Raw genomic sequence first — 19,612 nt, 5'->3', positions numbered from 1 at the left:
TTGCCTCCCCATCCAGTGGATGCCAGCCTACCTGGCACTTTGTTTCCCTCCTCACAATTCTCAGGCAGCTATAATGCAGAGCAATTCATCTGTCCCAAGCTCTACTTCAAACTTGTGTTCCATCACCCGCCAAAGCTTTTAGCATTCTAGTTAGAATATCCACCCTTTTTGGGGAATGATTCAAATATTAAACATATTTTTGTGTGTTATTGACATACATTGACATATGCAGAGGATGTCTTCATAATGTTTAGTGGGAAACACTGTTAAAATCCACATTGTTAAAATCTGTTTCAGAAAGGTCAGTTTACATTTTTTACCCTACATGGGCTTCCTAGGTGGCTCAGCTGGTAAAGAACCCACCTGCCAATGCAGGAGATGCAAGAGATGTGGGTTCAATCCTCAGGTCAGGAAGATCCCCTGGAGAAGGAAATGGCAACCCACTCCAGTATTCTTGCCTGGAGAATTCCATAGACAGAGGAGCCTGGCAGGCTACAGTTCAGGGAGTTGCAAAGAGTCGGACATGACTGAGTACACAGGCTCATACACACACGTAGGTAGAAACTAAGATTTCACATATATACTATTAATCAAAAAATCCTCAGACCTAAAATTGTGTTCTTTTTATACATCACGGTGGGAAGGATATGTATGTGGAGATGAAGATAAGATAAAATTGGAAGAAAATTATATCCTTTTAGGTTTACAGAACCTAGAGATGAATGAAAAATAAGGCAGGCAAATAGTCTGGAGATTAATCTGATTAAAACAAATATAATTTGGTTTACATAAAGCTTTGTACATAAGGCAGATCTGCTTTGTATATAAGACAGAGTATAACAAGCCTTGCACCCAGATAGCTCCCTGAGATACCAATCCCCTATTATGTTTTCTGCTCATTTGAAAACAATACAGAAGTTGCTGAATTCTTTAGCGCCTGCAAACCTGCAAACAAAGGTACACATAAAAAGCTCACACATTGTATACAGTCACCATGTCTCTTTAGATGATATTCTTTGATCTGCAATGGTTCCAGTCTTTCTCTGACTTGATAATTTTGTAGAATACCTCCTCCATATGAGCTTTAGCCGGAGAAGGCAATGGCACCCCACTCCAGTACTCTTGCCTGGAAAATCCCATGGACGGAGGAGCCTGGTAGGCTACAGTCCATGGGGTCGCTAAGAGTCGGACACGACTGAGCGACTTCATTTTCACTTTTCACTTTCATGCATTGGAGAAGGAAATGGCAACCCACTCCAGTGTTCTTGCCTGGAGAATCCCAGGGACGGGGGAGCCTGGTGGGCTGCTGTCTATGGGGTCGCACAGAGTCGGACATGACTAAAGCGACTTAGCAGCAGCAGCAGCAGCATGAGCTTTAGCTGATGTTTCGTCATCATTTGATTCAGATATACATATTTGCCAGGAAAGTTCAGAAGAGAGTTGTGCTGTTTTCAGGGCATTTAAACAAGAGACTCATGATGTGTGACATTACAGGGAAGGTTAACTTTGATTTCTCAGTCAGGGTGGCATCTGCACTTTTGACATGTGCCCATCATTCGATCCCTGGGTTGGGAAGATCCCCTGGAAGAGGGCATAGCAACCCACTCCAGTATTCTTGCCTGGAGAATCCCGATGGACAAAGGAGCCTCGAGGGCTACAGTTCATGGGGTCGCAAAGAGTCAGACATGACTGAAGCGACTTAGCATGCACGCACATCATTCTTTGAGATCTTCCTTAATTTCAGATCCAGTGAGAAATTCCAAGCTCCTCTTGTCCCTTCTCTGCTTCAGTCCCTTAATCAACGACTTTTCTAATAATGTTTTATAGAGACAAATGGTTTTAAGTTGCCAAGATTGGGATTCATGTGCACTCATTGCTACTGGAACCACTCAACCTCTCAATCTCTCTTGAATCTTGAACTTCTCAGAAGGAAGAGCTAGAAATAAACTATGCATATAAACATACATTTCTAAATAAACTATGCATATAAACATACATTTCTATGTCTCTATCCGTAACCACCAGTTTATACTGATACCTCTAAATTCCAACCCAATTCCACAAAGTTCTTTCTAGCCGCCTCCCTTTCTGTATTTTTAAAAATTTATTTATTTTTATTGAAGGATAGTTGCTTTACAGAATTTTGCTGTTTTCTGTCAAACCTCAATGTGAATCAGCCATAGGGATACATATATCTCCTCCCTTTTGAACCTCCCTCCCATCTCCCTCCCCATCCCACCCCTCTAGGTTGATACAGAGCCCCTGTTGGAGCTTCCTGAGCCATACTACAAATTCCCGTTGGCTATCTATCTTACATATGGTAATGTAAGTTTCCATGTTACTCTTTCCATACATCTCACCCTCTCCTCCCCTCTCTCCATGTCCATAAGTCTGTTTCTCCATTGTTGCTCTGTAAATAAATTCTTCAGTATCATTTTTCTAGATTCCAAAAATATGCATTAGAATACGATATTTATCTTTCTCTTTCTGACTCACTTCACTCTGTATAATAGGTTCTAGGTTCAACCACCTCATTAGAACTGGCTCAAATGCATTCCTTTTTATAGCTGAGGATTATTCCATTGTGTCTATGTACCACAACTTCTTTATCCATTCATCTGTCAACGGACATCTTGGTGGCTTCCATGTTCTAGCTGTTGTAAATAGTGCTGCAATGAACAATGGGATATGCTTCTCTTTCAGTTTTGGTTTCCTCAGGGTATACATCCGTAGGAGTGGGATTACTGGATCATATGGTGGTTTTATTCCTAGTTTTTCAAGGAATCTCCGTACCGTCTTCCATAGAGGCTATATCAATTTACATTCCCACCAACAGTGCAAGAGCGTTCCCTTTTCTCAAACCCTCTCCAGCATTTATTGTTCATAGACATTTTGATGAGGGCCATTCTGACCAGTGTGAGGTGATATCTCCTTGTAGTTTTGATTTGCATTTCTCTAATAATGAGTGATGTTGAGCATCTTTTCATGTGTTTGTTAGCCTTCTGCATGTCTTCTTTGGAGAAATGTCTGTTTAGGTCTTTTTCCCATTTTTGATTGGGTTGTTTGTTTTTCTGGCATTGAATTGTATGAGCTGCTTGTATATTTTGGAAATCAATCCTTTGTCAGTTGTTTCATTTGCTATTATTTTCTCCCAGTCTGAGGGTTGTCTTTTCACCTTGCTTATAGTTTCCTTTACAGTGCAAAAGCTTTTAAGTTTAATCAGGTCCCACTTGTTTACTTTAGTTTTTATTTCCATTACTTTAGGAGGTGGGTCATAGATGATCCGGAGAAGGCAATGGCACCCCACTCCAGTACTCTTGCCTGGAAAATCCCATGGATGGAGGAGCCTGGTAGGCTACCGTCCATGGGGTCGCTAAGAGTCGGACACGACTGAGCGACTTCACTTTCACTTTTCCCTTTTATGCACTGGAGAAGGAAATGGCAACCCACTCCAGTATTCTTGCCTGGAGAATCCCAGGGATGGCGGAGCCTGGTGGGCTGCCATCTATGGGGTCGCACAGAGTTGGACACGACTGAAGCGACTTAGCAGCAGCAGCAGCAGCATAGATGATCTTGCTTTGATTTATGTCATCGAGTGTTCTGCCTATGTTTTCCTCTAGGAGTTTTATAGTTTCTGGTCTTACATTTAGGTCTATCCATTTTGAGTTTATCTTTGTGTATGGTGTTAGGAAGTGTTCTAATTTCATTCTTTTACATGTAGCTGTCCCGTTTTCCCAGCACAATTTATTGAAGAGGTTGTCTTTGCCCCATTGTATATTCTTGCCTCCTTTGTCTAAAATAAGGTACCCATAGGTGCATGGGTTTATTTCTCGGCTTTCTATCTTGTTCCATTGGTTTGTATTTCTGTTTTTGTGCCAGTACCATACTGTCTTGATGACTGTAGCTTTGTAGTATAATCTGAAGTCAGGAAGGTTGATTCCTCCAACTCCATTCTTCTTTCTCAAGACTGCTTTGGCTATTCAGCAATTAAGAAATTTTTTGTTCTAGTTCTGTGAAAAATGCCATTGGTAATTTGATGGATATTGCATTAAATCTGTAGATTGCATTTGGTAGTATAGTCATTTTCACAATATTGATTCTTTCTACCCAGGAACATGGAATAGCTCTCCATCTGTTTATGTCATCTTTGATTTCTTTAATCAGGGTCTTATAATTTTCTGTGTATAGATCTTTTGTCTCCTTAGGTAAGTTTACTCCTAGATATTTAATTCTTTTTGTTGCAATGGTGAATGGGATTGATTCCTTAATTTCTCTTTCTGATTTTTCATGGTTAGTATATAGAAAAGCAAGTGATTTCTGTGTATTGATTTTGTATCCTGCAACTTTTCTAAATTCACTGATTAGCTCTAGTAATTTTCTGATACTATCTTTAGGGTTTTCTATGTACAATATCATGTCATCTGCAAACAGTGAGAGCTTTACTTCTTCTTTTCTAATCTGGATTCCTTTTATTTCTTTTTCTTCTCTGATTTCTGTAGCTAGGACTTCCAGTACTATGTTGAATAATAGTGGGGAAAGTGGACACCCTTGTCTTGTTCCTGATCTTAGGGGGAACGTTTTTAGTTTTTCACCATTGAGAATAATGTTTGCTGTCAGCTTATCATATATGGCCTTTACTACATTGAGATAGATTCCTTCTATGCACTTTTTTGAAGAGTTAATAGTGGGTTATGAAAATGAAAGTTAAAGGTGTAATAGAGGACTTGAAGAAAAAGGAAAGAAGAGAAAAAAAATTTTTTTAATTAAAAAAAAATTTTTTTTTAAAAATAGTAAAAAAAATATATATCCCAGACTTTCTCTGGCGCTATTGTGAGCAGTGTGGGGACTGCTCAGTTTCAGACAGATCCTTGTTCTTGCTTACACTTTTCAAGATCTATAGGTCCCTTTCAATGCAGTCGGTATTAACTACAGGGATTTTAATCTGTTGGCCTGTCACTTCCAAGACGCTTCCCTCTGTTTATTTGGCTTCCGTTTGGAGGTCTCTTCAGTATCTAATTTCCGCCCTGCAACAAAGGGGTGGAGGTGGTCTCTTTAGGTTCGCTTGTTCAATCGTGCTATGCGGAGGGAGGAACACTGCAAACCTGGCGTGTGTGTGGTGAGCTCGCAGTGTCTCAGCCGCACTGGGTTCGCCCCTGCTCACGGCGTGTGTGCTTTCCCCGTCTACCCTGCTCAGGCTTCAGGTTACTCGGCCGGGGAGCGGGCCCTGAGCTGCGTGCACTTCCCAGGTCTAAGCCGCTCAGGTTCAGGCTCCCGGTTACTCCACAAAGGCGCAGACTCGGTTTCGCCCGCGGCTTGTGCCGTTACCGGTCGGAGCTGCTCGGGCGGCCAGGAGTTTGGCGAGCGCGCTCTCCCCTGTTGGGGCGGTGCGGCTTATCACCTCCCTGGTCCCCGCCTCGGTTTACGGGCGCGCCCGGCTCCGGTGTGCTTTGTGTCGGTTCTGGGGAGCTGATCTCTGGCTGCGACCCTCCCGGCGGCTGTCGACCCTCCGGGATCTCAGGCAGTCTTTGCTTAGAAACTGGGAGCCTGTTTGCAGTTTGGTAGGGGGTGCCCTCTCTGGGGCCGAGTTTGCCCCTTTCCGGCTCTGGCGGGCCCCGCCTGCCTGCTGTGTCCGGCGGGGGATGGGGCGGTCCGCAGCCGGCTAGCTCTCCTCTGGTATCGCTCAGTCCTTTGTTCTGTGAGCGGGCCGGCAGTGCCTTAGAGTTGGGCTTTTCACGGGATAGTTCTCTCTCTCTGGCTGTCCCACAGTTTAGGTCACTATCTCACGTTAGCTCCCTCAGATTGCCCTCAGGGCACTCGGGCCCGGTCCTTACCCTAGGCAGTGCCGCCCGCTCCTCTCCGTTCAGCCCCCACTTGCTGGTGGCGGATGATGCGAGCGTCTGGGGTTCTTTGCTGGGAGTTGCTTTAGGCACGTAATCTGTGGGTCTTATTTATTTTTTCTCCCAGTTACGTTGCCCTCCGAGATAAGAAATCTTCCCCCACACCCGCCGGTGAGAGGGTTTCCTGGTGCTTGGAAATTTCTCCTCTTTTACGACTCCCTCCCCGGGACGGGTCTCCGTCCCTAACTCTTTTGTCTCTCTTTTTATCTTTTATAATTTCTCCTACCTCTTTTGAAGATAATGCGCTCTTTGTGGATGCCTGACGTCCTCTGCCAGCCTTCAGAAGTAGTTTTGTGAAGTTTGCTCAGCATTCAGATGTTCTTTCGCTAAATTTGTGGAGGAGAGAGTGGTCTCCCCGTCCTATTCCTCCGCCATCTTAGCCCCGCCTCCTGAAGAGTTTTAATCATAAATGGGTGCTGAATTTTGTCAAAGGCTTTTTCTGCATCTATTGAGATTATCATATGGTTTTTATCTTTCAATTTGTTAATATGGTATATCACATTGATTGATTTGCATATATTGAAGAATCCTTGCATCCCTGGAATAAACCCACCCAACTTGATCATAGTGTGTGAGCTTTTTGATGTGTTGCTGAATTCCTTTTCTGTATTTTTAACCCCCTTTTCCAACAATGAGAATTCTGGTGTCCATTTTCGTCAGCACATTTGCTTATTTGCTCAGTCACAGAAAAGAGTAAAAGCCATTTCAATACCACTAATGCACACCATAGGGAAAACAAACCTACCAGGTTAATATTGTTTTAATAATTATAATAGCTCTTGTCTTTAAGGATCTATAGGCAAAACATTCTGTTCAAAATTGCATTTTCCTCCTGGGCAGCTATGTTATTCATCTGAAATACAATTAGATACATTCGTTTCTGTTTATATTACACTTTCATTCCCTCCTTCATCTTTGATGCTTTTATTTTGTTATTTTTAGTCTGAAAAACATTAATATGGCTTCAAAAGTCAAACTACACAAAAAGGTCATTACTTCTACATTAACTCCATCCCATTAACACCGCCCCTGTAGGTAACAAGTCTCATTATTTTTTATTCTTCCTGTTTTCTTTTGCTAACATAAATACATGCAAGTATTTCTTCTTTCCTTTCACAAAAGATAGTATTTACACGATCCTAGGTGTAGATACCTCCTTGAATTTTGTGTGCTAGATGTCTCACTTGACTTATCACAGTCCTCATCTTGCCTACTAAGGAAAAAAAAAAACACAACTCATGCCTGATTTACAGATGAATGTGCGAAGCATCCATTAGCCACCAGAAGTGGATACCACAGCCTTGTAACACCACTCAGAAGAGGGCCTGAAGGATGGGGCCTAAAAAATGCAAGTTTGACTTAAACAGTTCGTATTACTTACTGGGCTTCCCAAGTGGTGCAGTGGTAAAGAATCTGCCTACAATGCAGGAGATGCAAGAGAGACTGGTTCGATCCCTGAGTCAGGAAGATCCCCTGGAGAAGGAAATGGCAACCCACTCCAGTATTCTTGCCTGAAAAATCCCATGGACAGAGGAGCCTGGTGGACTACAGTCCATAGGGTCACAGAGTCAGACACGAATGAGTGACTGAGTAGTACGGGTCAAAGACAGAGGAAATGCAGAAGCTGGACAACAGGGGTCCTCCGCTCTAAAGCTGATCTGAATGCCGCATCACTGACTGCCCAGATTGCTAATAGCAGAAACAAACACCAGCGATTACTGATTACTATGGACTCCTCCTACCTTCCAGGGAACAATTACATGCCCTCACTAGATGCTTATTCTGGATAGAGGTTTGTGTTCTTGCCTACTAGACTTGTCCTAACATCTTCATGTGTGGTACCATGTTTACCTTCCTGTTTTTCCATACAGCATTGCTTCAGAACAAAGAAACTCATTTTATGGAAAGAGAAGAGACGCAATGATGCCACAGTCAAATTCTTTATTGCTCTTACCATTCTAGACGAAAGTGAAAGTGAAAGTTGCTCAGTCGTGTCTGACTCTTTGTGACCCCATGGACTATATAGTCCATGGAATTCTCCAGGCCAGAATACTGGAGTGGGTAGCCTTTCCCTACTCCAGGGGATCTTCCCAACCCAGGAATCAAACATAGGTCTTCCACACTGCAGGTGGATTCTTTACCAGCTGGGCCACAAGGGAAGCCCAAGAATACAGGAGTGGGGAGCCTATCCCTTCTCCAGCAGATCTTCCCAACCCAGGAAGCGAACTGGGATCTCCTGCATTGTAGGCAGGTTCTTTATCAACTGAGCTCTCAGAGATAGAATTGGCCTACTGAAACCTCAGCTATAGAGCTAGTTTTCAGCAAAGTTTCTCCACAGTGTCCAGTAGGATGTGATGTGTACATAAAATCGGCAACGACCATTTGATTCTGTTTCCTCTTACAGTCAGAATATGTGAGTCCAAGACCAAGCATGAAAACAGAAAGGGTTTATCTAATATACCTAATAACTTAGTCACAAAATTTTTACTCCCCGCCTTCATAGCTTTGAACTCTGATATATCCCCTGAGGACATAACAATTATTTCCCAGCTGGAAGCTGGGACGGCCACTTAGTCATTTGTGCGTTATCATTATGTGGAACAAACAGACAAAGAAAGAGGCACTTCCTTGCCAGTGGCTAAGACTCTGTGTTTCCAATGCAGGGGGCCAAGGTTCGACCCTGGTCAGGAAACTAATCTCACACGCCACAGCTGAGAATTTGCATGCCACAAGGAAGATCAAAGACCCTGCATGCTTTAACTAAGATCCCACACCCAGATAAGTTAAAAAAAAATTTAATAAAAACAAACAAAAAACACCACACATAGACTTAGAAAGATCACCGTGCTAGCTAATGTTATAGATCCCGAATAGCATGATGAAATTTGTTTGTTGCTGTATAAGGACAGAAAGGGAGGGGTGTGTCTGAAGTCTAGAGGATTCTATGGGATACCCTCTGATATATCCATGACAATTAAAGGAGACAGTGGCAACTCAATTAAGGTAAAATTACTGAGAACTTAGATCCTTTCCTAGTGGTTCAGACGGTAAAGGTATAGAATTTGCCTGCAATGCAGGAGACCTGGGTTCCATCCCTGGGTCGAGAAGATCTCCTGGAGAAGGGGCAACCCACTCCAGCATTTTTGCCTGGAGAATCTCCTGAACAGAGAAGCCTGGCGGGCTACAGTTCATGGGGTCGCAAAAAGTCGGACACAACCGAGTGACTAATACTTTCACTTTCACTGAGATCCTTTAGGAATGAAAGTTTGGGGTATTTAGGTAATCCTAACCAGCTGAAATGTTAAATGGATGCAAATATAACCCAATGAGTAGTAAGGAAAAGGAAGTTATAAACGTAAAGCTGAAGTAACAGATGTGATTTTTTAGACTTTGCTCATCCACCCTGTCTTAGGGTACCTACCCAGGGGCTTCCCTGGTGGCTCAGATGGTAAAGGAGGATCCCCTGGAGAAGGGAATGGCTACCCACTCTAGCATTCTTGCCTGGAGAATTCCATGGACAGAGGAGCGGTGGGCTACAGTCCATGAGGCCACAGAGTTGGACACGACTGAGAGATTAACATGTTATCCTTCAGTCACTGGATCAGCTTTACTTTTCCTCCCAGCCCTTCGCTCTCCCTGAAATCATATTGTCTATATACTCCTATTTTTTACTGTCTTTCTGTCACCACGTGTAAACTCCATGAGGCCAAGAGATCTGTCTTTGTTCACTGCCTTCTGTCTTACACAAGAATAGTGAGTGCTTGGCACTTAGTGAGTCTCAGGAAACATTTATTAAATCAATGTGTTGGTTTGTATCTTTTCCTTATTGTGTCTTCCATATTTTTATCTCTGCAATTTTTAGGTTTAACGCAGAACAAAAAGGCTGACTCTCTCCCAGACAATAGGAGTTCTTCCTGCCTGATTGCTGATGGTCTTTCAGCTGAGACACTGTTTTTTTTTTTTTTCTTGCATTCGAACTTGAACTTAAACATCAGCTCTTTGTTGGTCTCAAGCCTGCTGGGCTTTGACTGTAGTGCTTACTACAGTTCTGTGATCATCATGTGAGGCTATTCTTATAACATATATATATTATGAAAAAAATGTATATTATAGTAGATATAAGAAAACAAACACATCTTATTGATCTTAAACATATCTTAAACACATCTTAAAACCACTAGACCATTCAGGTATGACCTACATCAAATCCCTTATGATTATACAGTGGAGGTGACAAACAGATTCAAGGGATTAGATCTGATAGACAGAGTCCCTGAAGAACTGTGGATGCAGGTTCATAACATTATACAGGAGGCAGTGACCAAAACCATCCCAAAGAAAAAGAAATGCAAGAAGGCAAAATGGTTGTCTGAGAAGGCCTTACAAATAGCTAAGAATGCTCATACACAGAGGCTGACAATTCTTTTCTGTAAACGACACAGAGATAAACACTATGCACGTCAACAGACTTCATAAGTGAGTGTTTGGTCAATTTCCACAGAGGATGATTACAGATGTTTTCATTCTAGTTACTCTTGCTGTTTAGACATGTACCTCAAGGATCCTATGAATCTTGGCTCACTACATTCATTCACATGTGTAAACAAAAGTTAATCCACTCAAGTTAAACTGAATAGTATTTCAATAGTACTTTGCAAACCAAGTACCTTCTGTCATGCATCCCCATTTGATAGACTGTCTCAGTGTAAAGGCTGTCAACCCCAAGGGTACCTTTCTTTACACATATTGCCATTGCAATTACAGTGTGTATCATTCCATCTTTGAACTGTATTTTCTAAAAATGAGTTGATTTTGCTTTGATGAGTTAGTTTCAATCAAGAATAAATTTCTCTCTCATGTTTGAATTACTTAAATCAAGTTATTTTCCCACTAAAAATTTCTAGATAGTGTGTATGTTTAAAATTCCAGAACACTTTTGATGATGTTTAAAGGGGTTCCAGCTGTAGAATATTGAGAAATTGACATAAGAATCAATTTTGTGGGATTGTTTTGTTTTCTTATACCTAAGAGGATTCTAAAATATTAATATATATTCTTTTCTCTGTACTAACTAGATGTTTATTGGAATATGAGAGAATAAATTATAACTCAGTTTCTTCCAGCTGCCTTGTATTTTATTTATACAGTTTTATTGATTGTAAGTCTGAATTTCAAAGAGAGAGAAAAGTCCAATAAAGTTGAAATGTCAAGTAAAAGTTCTTTCTGTTCTGCCTTTGCCACTCTCCTTTTGGCATCACTCTTTATATCTATTTTCTTCTGATAATAGAGACTAATCTCAGCCTTTTTCACATCTCAGTGTCTACTGGCACAAAGTAAGTGCTATTCATGATTTTTGATGATCACAATTATGTTTTACTTAGGTAACATAAGAACTGCACATGTCAATGTCTTATAAAAAGGTAATCAATCAATCATCAATATGGATTTTACTTGCCTGCCAAAATTGATACTGTTCTGAGTAATTCTCGTTGCTCTGTGCCTAGAGACTTTTGGTGACTTTTGTTTTTGTGTTTGCTAAAAAGGTAGTGTCCTCACTCTCCTGGTTAGATACCTGTATTTTTACATTAGTATTTTTTATCCCATTCAGAGGGATTGACAGTTTACTTCCCAGTGCGTGAATTCATCCACATGACTCTCCTGCAGAGAAAGATATAGTAGATTGACTGTTTTCTAACAATCTTTGAGAGACACTAATCTTTGTATGCATGCTAAGTCACTTCAGTCGTGTCTGACTCTTTGCGACCCTATGGACGGTAGCCCACCAGGCTTCTCTGTCCATGGGATTCTCCAGGCAAGAATACTGGAGGGGGTTGCCAGGCAATCTTTCTGAGTCAGGGATTGAACCCCTGTCTCCTACGGCTCCTGCACTGCAGGCAGATTCTTTACCACTGAGCCCTCAAGAACTTATCTTTATCTCCTCTTTAACAAATTTCTTAACTACTCCCATTACCATTGAATTGGTATTCTATATAACATATAACTTCCAAGATCTGCATACAGCCCTGCCGCATGTCCTGGTCTCTCTCTAAGCTTCATCACCTGAGTGTGGGGCTCAGTGGTGACCAGTGCTCCCCAAGAGTTGATTCATTGGAGCCATCAGCTCAAGCAGGTGAGTGTCTTCTGCTTTTATAGTTCAGAGAGGAGACATCATAAAGGAATTTGAAAGATTTGTTAGGTTGAATAATTAAGTATGAAAGATAACTTTTATCATTGTAAAATATCTGATTAATGTAAAGGAAGAGTGAAATTAACCATACAGAATTACAATTTAATCATCTAACTGTAGTAAATGCCAAAGAATAGAAAAGAAATGTTTTGTATAACCATGAGCACAACAATGCAAGGATAAAACATGCCAAACAATTATAATATATGTATATATCAATAAAGATTTGTTAGAATGGTTAATGTTTTAAAGGACTTAATTTTATTATAATTCAGTATTATAAAGGAGTTAAATTTTGGCGGTTCATGGTAACAAAAATTTGATTATGATCATAATAGTTTTTTGGAGGCATGGTCTTCGTTTCAAAACACCAAATTCTCCCACTAGATGGCAGCAATGGTTCAATAACCAGAGGACTTTTGAGACAAGCAACTTACACTGTTGAAAGTTCCATTTAATCAAAGGATAAGCAAAAAAACAAATATATGAGCTATTAAACTACAATACTCTACTTAAGTTAGTCATGACACAAAGTATATAATTTCACCAAACTATATAGTGCAGAAAAATGAATGGTTTTTTAAAAATTGCATTGCCTTTTGTCTAATATTTTATTGGTAATACTGATAATGGTTTCTTAGAATAAGAAAACTTTTTCAAATGGCATCATATGCACAAATGGATTAACTGCCATCAGACACACAATCAACTCCAAAGACATGTCAAGCCACTTCTTTTATCCAGAAAAAAATGTTAAATTAATAATTTGTTTTGAACTATTCTCAAGGAGTAATATTATAATCATCTGTGTGTCCCCTTTACCTAAAACATTGGCTGGTACCTGTAGATATTCAGTAGAACTTTACTGAACAAAAAGAAACTCAATGTATATTCAATTTTATATGGATATGCAAATTATGTAAAATTCCCTTCCAATCATTCCTGGCTTTCCATCCTTGCAAGTGTTGTAAAGGAATGCCAGAATTTATTTATTCACTCCAAGTAAGTATTGAAGACTTGCCATATATCAGTGATTTGTTAGGTGCTGCTTGCTCCTTGGAAGGAAAGTTATGACCAACCTAGATAGCATATTAAAAAGCAGAGACATTACTTTGCCAACAAAAGTCCCTCTAGTAAAGGCTATGGTTTTTCCAGTAGTCATGTATGGATGTAAGAGTTGGATGGTGAAGAAAGCTGAGCACCAAAGAATTGATGCTTTTGAACTGTGGTGTTGGAGAAGATTCTTGAGAGTCCCTTAGGCTGCAAGGAGATCCAACCATACCATCCTAAAGGAGATCAGCCCTGGGTATTCATTGGAAGGACTGATGTTGAAGCTGAAACTCCAATACTTTGGCCACCTCATGGAAGAGTTGACTCATTGGAAAAGACACTGATACCGGGAAGGATTGGGGGCAGAAGGAGAAGGGGACGACAGAGGATGAGATGGCTGGATGGCATCACCGACTCGATGGACATGAGTTTGGGTAAACTCCAGGAGTTGGTGATGGACAGGGAGGCCTGGCGTGCTGCGATTCATGGGGTCGCAAAGAGTCGGACACGACTGAGCGACTGAACTGAACTGAGAGTTTAAGCATGAATAATACCAGGTTCTTGCCCTCAGGGAATTAACACTCTAATGGAGTAGAGACTTGTAAACAAATAATTTTAGAAGCCTCTAGAAATACTTATAGATATACATATATACAAGCTGCTGTGGAAGAAGAAAGAAAGGAGCAATATATTCTAGTAACAGATGGGTCTTTTAAGTCTTTAAAAAGAACCATTGAGATGTTTTGCAAGCTGTTCACCTCACCTAAAACCCTCATGGGTCAGAAGCATAAAATATCAGGACCATGGCAGCCCCCCCTACTATCCCAGAGAAAATACTGGATTAGAATTCTTCTAGCTCCTGTTAAAATTGAAGCTAATAAAATAGAGATTCAAAGCAAAAATTCTGTGGATAAAGAAAATACACACACACACACACACACACACCCCTACACACACACAATGAAATACTATTCAGCCATAAAAAAGAATGAAATAGTGTCATTTGAAGCAACATGGATTCAACTAGAGATTATCGTACTAAAAGTCAGAAATAGAAAGACAAATACCATATGATACTACTTCTATGTGAAACCTAAAATATGACACAAATGAACCCATCTATGAAACAGAAACACACTCACAGACATAGAGAACAGACTGGTAGTTGCCAAGGGGGAAGGGTTGAGGGAGAGATGGATTGGAACTTCAGGGTTAGCAGATGCAAATTAGTATATATAGAATGGGTGAACAACAAGGTCCTACTGTATAGCACAGAGAACTATATTCAATATCTTTTGATAAACCATAATGGAAAAGAATACTATAAAAGAATACACACACACACACACATATATATATATATAACTGAATCACCTGCTGTACAACAGTTGATTGTAAATCAACTATACTTTAGTTAAAAAAACAGAAAAGCAAAGCAGAGATTTTCAAGTATATGAAAGACATTATCTAGCAACTTATTTAGATAACAGGAAGGTTTGGGCCAGATGCAGAATATGTTTTTGCCTCCCTATGTCCCTCTAAATCCTGATCAAAAGCTGCATGAGTAGGGTGCCCTTCATCCCAAAAGGGTCATTAGGAAGAGCGCTTGTGGAAGGTTCTCCTTCTTGGGGACCCTCTGTTTTTAACCCTTCCTTGGTTCCCCTCTGGCATCAAGGCTTCTTTCACTTAGTATGATAATCTTTAGTTGCATCTATGTTGCTGCAAATGTCATTATTTCATTTTTATGGCTGAATAGTATTCCACTGTATACATGTACTACATCTGTATCAATTCTGTAGATGCTTTTTATGAAATTGAGGAAGTTGATCCCTCCTGTTGCCTCTTCTTACATGCATTTGCCCTGCCCGTATTTTTCGATAGTCCTATCTTCATCTATAAACTCTGCAATGATGTTTTCAGAGACAGCCTCTGAGATGGCTTCCAGTGGTCCTCTCCTCCTAGTACTTTACCTTTGTACAGTCCCCTCCCACATAGACTCAAGCTACCATGCATAACTCTAGGATATGGTGAAAGTGGCAGAGTGTCACTTACAAGCATAGGGCCTAAGAGACACTGAAGTTTTCTGCAGAAGAGCCCTTGCAGATAGGCATCATCCCCACGTGACTTGTGCCAGCATCCAGGAAAAGTCGCCTCTCAACTCCCTTTGATGCAGTTTGTTGTGTTTTTCAGTCACTAAGTTGTGTCTGACTCTATGTAACCCCATGGACTGCAGCATGCCAGGCTTCACTGTCCTTCACTGTCTCCCAGAGTTTGCTCAAATACATGCCCATTGAGTTGGTGATGCTACCTAACCATCTCATCCTCTGTCACCACCTTCTCCTTTTGCCCTCAATCTTTCCCAGCATCAGGTCTTTTCCAATGAGTTGGCTCTTTGCATCAGGTGGCCAAAGTATTGGAGCTTTAGCTTCAGCAACAGTCCTTCCAATGAGTATTCAGGGTTGATTTCCTTTAGGATTGACTGGTTTGATCTCCTTGCAGTCCAGGGGACTCTAACGGTTTATGGACATGGTTTACGTGGAGCTGAATGGCCGGTAGAGTTCAATGGTCTTCTTCTCTAATTCATTTCCATTTCCTCACACAGCCAATTTCAGTGGCTTGACATCTGTCAATATGATTTCCTGTCAGACACTTATTTTGTTTATTTAGTCCTATTTGGTAAATACTGAAAACACTTGCACAGTCAGTCATCCCTCAGAGCTAGAAGTGTCAGCTACTAGGAGCTAAAAATAAGGGGGACTCACAGGCATTTCCACAAATACTAACATCTAAACAGAATCCCTCTTCCTTTGTTCCAAGAATTCAAAAATACGGTCCAGGAAATTATTTTTCACATACTTAACACACTTCAGTAAAAATAACGCTATGTTTTAATATCTATAAGTTAGAAGTCTCATCCAAGCAAAAATGTTCTGACTTCTTCAGTTCAGTTCAGTTGCTCAGTCATGTCTGACTCTTTGCAACCCCATGGACTGCAGCATGCCAGGCTTCCCTGTTCATCACCAACTCCTGGAGTTTACTCAAACTCATGTCCATCATGTCGGTGATGCCATCCAACCATCTCATCCTCTGTTGTCCCCTTCTCCTCCCACCTTCAATCTTTCCCAGCATCAGGGTCTTTTCCAGTGAGTTGGTTCTTCACATCAGGTGGCCAAAATATTGGAGTTTCAGCTTCAGCATCAGTCCTTCCAATGAATATTCAGGACTGATTTCCTTTAGGACTTCTTAGGGCCCCATTATGATAAACATCCCTTAGGGAGATTTGTCCATAGATATATCAAGACTTGACTTTAAATGTGTGTTAAGTGTTAGTTGCTTAGTCGTGTCCGACTCTTTTCAACCCTATGGACTGTAATCCACCAGGCTCCTCTGTCCATGGGATTCTCCGGGCAAGAATACTGGAATGGGTACCATTCCTTCTCCAGGGGAATCTTCCCAATCCAGGGATCAAACCTGAGTCTGATGTTCCAACTATATTCTAGGTCAGGGGATTGCAGCCCCAAGACTGTACAGACAGATTTGGTTAGTACCTTCTCTTAAGTGACCTACTAATCAAGAAGATCAACAGTGGCCTTTGTTTTTCATATAGAAGGGCAGAAGATTCCAAGCCTTTCCACGTTCAACAACTTCTCTGTGTTGGCCTTAAGGCTTTAGTATCTCTGTCTCACTTGGTAAGGACTTTGATGTGGCTTGAGATGCAAGAAAGTAACTCTCACCTCCAAGTTCTGACTCCATTTGTAATCTCTTTGTTTTCATCCTGGCCGGTCTGACATCTTACTTTTGGTACCAGATCAGTCCTTCCCTAAGACCCCATCTAAAAGCAGGCCTTGTTCTTCATCTTAAATTTACTATTATATTTGCCTTAAACACCTCTGATTTGGAAGAAACTGTTTCCAGGTACATGTGGTCATTGGTAGAGTTTAGTTCACCAGTGACTCTTGGGTGGAAGGGCTCAGTTTGTAGCTGTTGACCAGAGGCTACCATTGACTTCCACTCGATAGAGGTAAATTCACTTCCAAGATTATTCAGGTTGTTTGAAGAATCCAGTTCTTTGTGGCTGTAGGACTGAAGTCTGTGTTCCCTTGTGGGCCATCACTTGGAGACTGGTCTTTGCTCCTAGAAGCCACCTGGATTACTCATCACATAGTCCCCTCCATCTACAAAGTCAGCAATGAAGTGGTGAGTCCTTCTCATACTTCAGGTTTCTCTTAATTCCCCTTTTGCCATCAGCTAGAGGAAGATTATTGTTTTTAAAGACTGATGTGATTAGATTAGGATGAGAGGATGAGACAAAGGATGAGATGGTTGGATGGCATCACTGACTCAATAGACATGAGTTTGAGCAAGCTCCAGGAGTTGGTGACGCACAGGGAAGCCTGGTGTGCTGCAGTCCATGGGATCACAGAGTTGGACATGACTGAGCGACTGAACTGAACCAATTAGATTAGACCCACCCAGATATCTTATGGTCAAGTGTGCCATGTAACATGTCATAATCATGAGAGTGATATCTGATTATATTCATAGGTTCTGGGGATTAGAACTCAACATCTTTTAGGGCCAGTTTAGAAATTCTGCCACCAGAGGCAATTTGATTCATTAAAGTGTGGTAGCCAAATAAGCAATACAGCCTGCCTGCAAGATGCAAGTCACAATGGTGTGTGAACAGCAGGAGGTGGTGATCTTTGGGGCTCATCATACCATGGTCTGCCTGCCACACCATCTAATATTCCTATCTTCTCTACAAAGTAGGATGCTGAGAGTGAGCAGGAGTTGCTATGAACAGAGGTTTAGGATGAGAGGGGAACTTTTCAAATAGTCACAGTGGAGAATAATGAAACACACAGACTAGGGAAACTCAGAAGGATTGCTGGGCAGTATCAGAAGATGCCTTAACGGTTGATGGTTAGGAATTTCTCTTATGCTTCTAATTTTCAAAAATCTCAGCTCTAATTTATGTCACGTAGATACCAGTTAGCATATTTAGATTTATGAATGATCTGAGAGACTAATTCAGTTATAGCAACCAGGCCTTTTTGCAAGGCCATCTAATAGGGAGTGATGGCCCCAAGGAGATATTCCACCCAAAGTCCACAGATTTACACTAGCATACATGTTTATTTTAGGGGGAAACAACCCCAAATTTAGTCAATATGATAGTATAATTAAAATTTGAAATTACTATCAAGAAATGCAAGGCATAATTGGATAAATGTTTAGTGTTAAAACAATTGAGCTAAAAACATTGAGTTGGCAACTGTATTATTGTATTTCAAGGTTTTCATTAGGAACCAGTTTTGCACAGTTTGAACAGCTGTGCATAGAACAAGGCTGTTGAATGAAAATAGCATTCAATAAGTAGATAAAAAGTATGTAACTTCATTTGTTGTTGTTCAGTCACCAAGTCGTGTTCAACTCTTTGCAACCCTATGGACTGCAGCATGCCAGGCTTCCCTGTCCTTCACTACCTCCCAGAGTTTTCTCAAACTATGTAACTTCATAGCTCTTATGTTTATTGCTTGCCAGAAAAATTGTGTTCTGACCTTAGACAAATTACTTAACGTCTCTGAGCTTTAGTTTCTTAATCTGAAAAATTGGAAAGGTAATATACCTCTCACAGATTAAATATAAGTATTAAATGAAGCAGCATACATAATTACTATAGTGTGAACAATATATACATTTTTATTATAAATGCATTTTATTGCTCAATTTACTCAAAAAAGAATTATTAATCCAAATGTTATCACGCTAACCTAACCATGGTTTTACATGTCGATGTAAAACCAAATCAGTCCCCAAGGTCTTTTCAAGACCGGAAAGGAACTGAAAGCAAAGTCTTGGAATTTTTTTCTTGCTGGGAGGGGAGTCTAAAAACAAACTCAACCCCCTTTTCCATAATAGACACTTTATCTTAATTTTCTCCTTGTTCAAAAGGCTGATTTATAATCACTTATTACATTCTGATGTTGGCAAAGAACCCAATTATTTCTCTAATGGAGTTGACCCATGAAAGTTCATATTTCAAAAAGCTTAGTAAATAAATACTAACCAGAGAATCTCACAAGAACTATGAATGAAAAATGCACATATGAATTCAACCAAGAAAAAAATGAATATAATCAGACTGCTACTCGATTTTGAAATTGGAGAAGAAAGTAAATGGCTAATTCTATAACAAATGGGAATTTACTCATTCCCAAAATACAATGGATGATTTGTTGTAGGCTCAAAAAATATGTAAGGTATTAATTGAATTTTAATTATATTGGCCTTTCCAGTGGCCTTTTTTGTTCACATAAAACTTGAACTTTGCAATTCAATTTAACTGAAATTTGGGAGGGATTGAAGTGTATTTCAATTTACTATCCTCTCTTTTTAAATTAAACCATCACTGATAATCAAGAAATATATTATGGGTACATGTGCCATTTCTATATTGCAAGCCACATTTATTGCC

At 40.5% G+C, this 19,612-nt stretch overlaps 1 protein-coding gene and 1 long non-coding RNA gene across 9 annotated transcripts in view; both read right to left on the bottom strand.

Moving 5' to 3' along the window:
• The window catches only part of TRPA1 (transient receptor potential cation channel subfamily A member 1), a 249,544-nt gene that overhangs the window by 95,391 nt on the left and 134,541 nt on the right, over positions 1 to 19,612 (bottom strand). The window lies entirely within an intron of this gene.
• Positions 11,020 to 17,326, bottom strand: LOC145510466 (uncharacterized). The gene is made up of 3 exons (XR_014057042.1): positions 16,683 to 17,326; positions 15,915 to 16,231; positions 11,020 to 13,424 (listed from the first exon to the last, which is right to left on the bottom strand). It is a non-coding gene; the product is annotated as an uncharacterized LOC145510466 (long non-coding RNA).

The sequence above is a fragment of the Giraffa tippelskirchi genome, chromosome 6 (genome assembly GCF_054371585.1).
Source record: "Giraffa tippelskirchi isolate mGirTip1 chromosome 6, T2T-mGirTip1v1.2.pri, whole genome shotgun sequence".
In the NCBI taxonomy this organism is placed as follows: Eukaryota; Metazoa; Chordata; class Mammalia; order Artiodactyla; family Giraffidae; genus Giraffa; species Giraffa tippelskirchi.
Note: the sequence above shows the minus strand (reverse complement) of the source record. Positions and strands in the feature narration are given on the sequence as shown.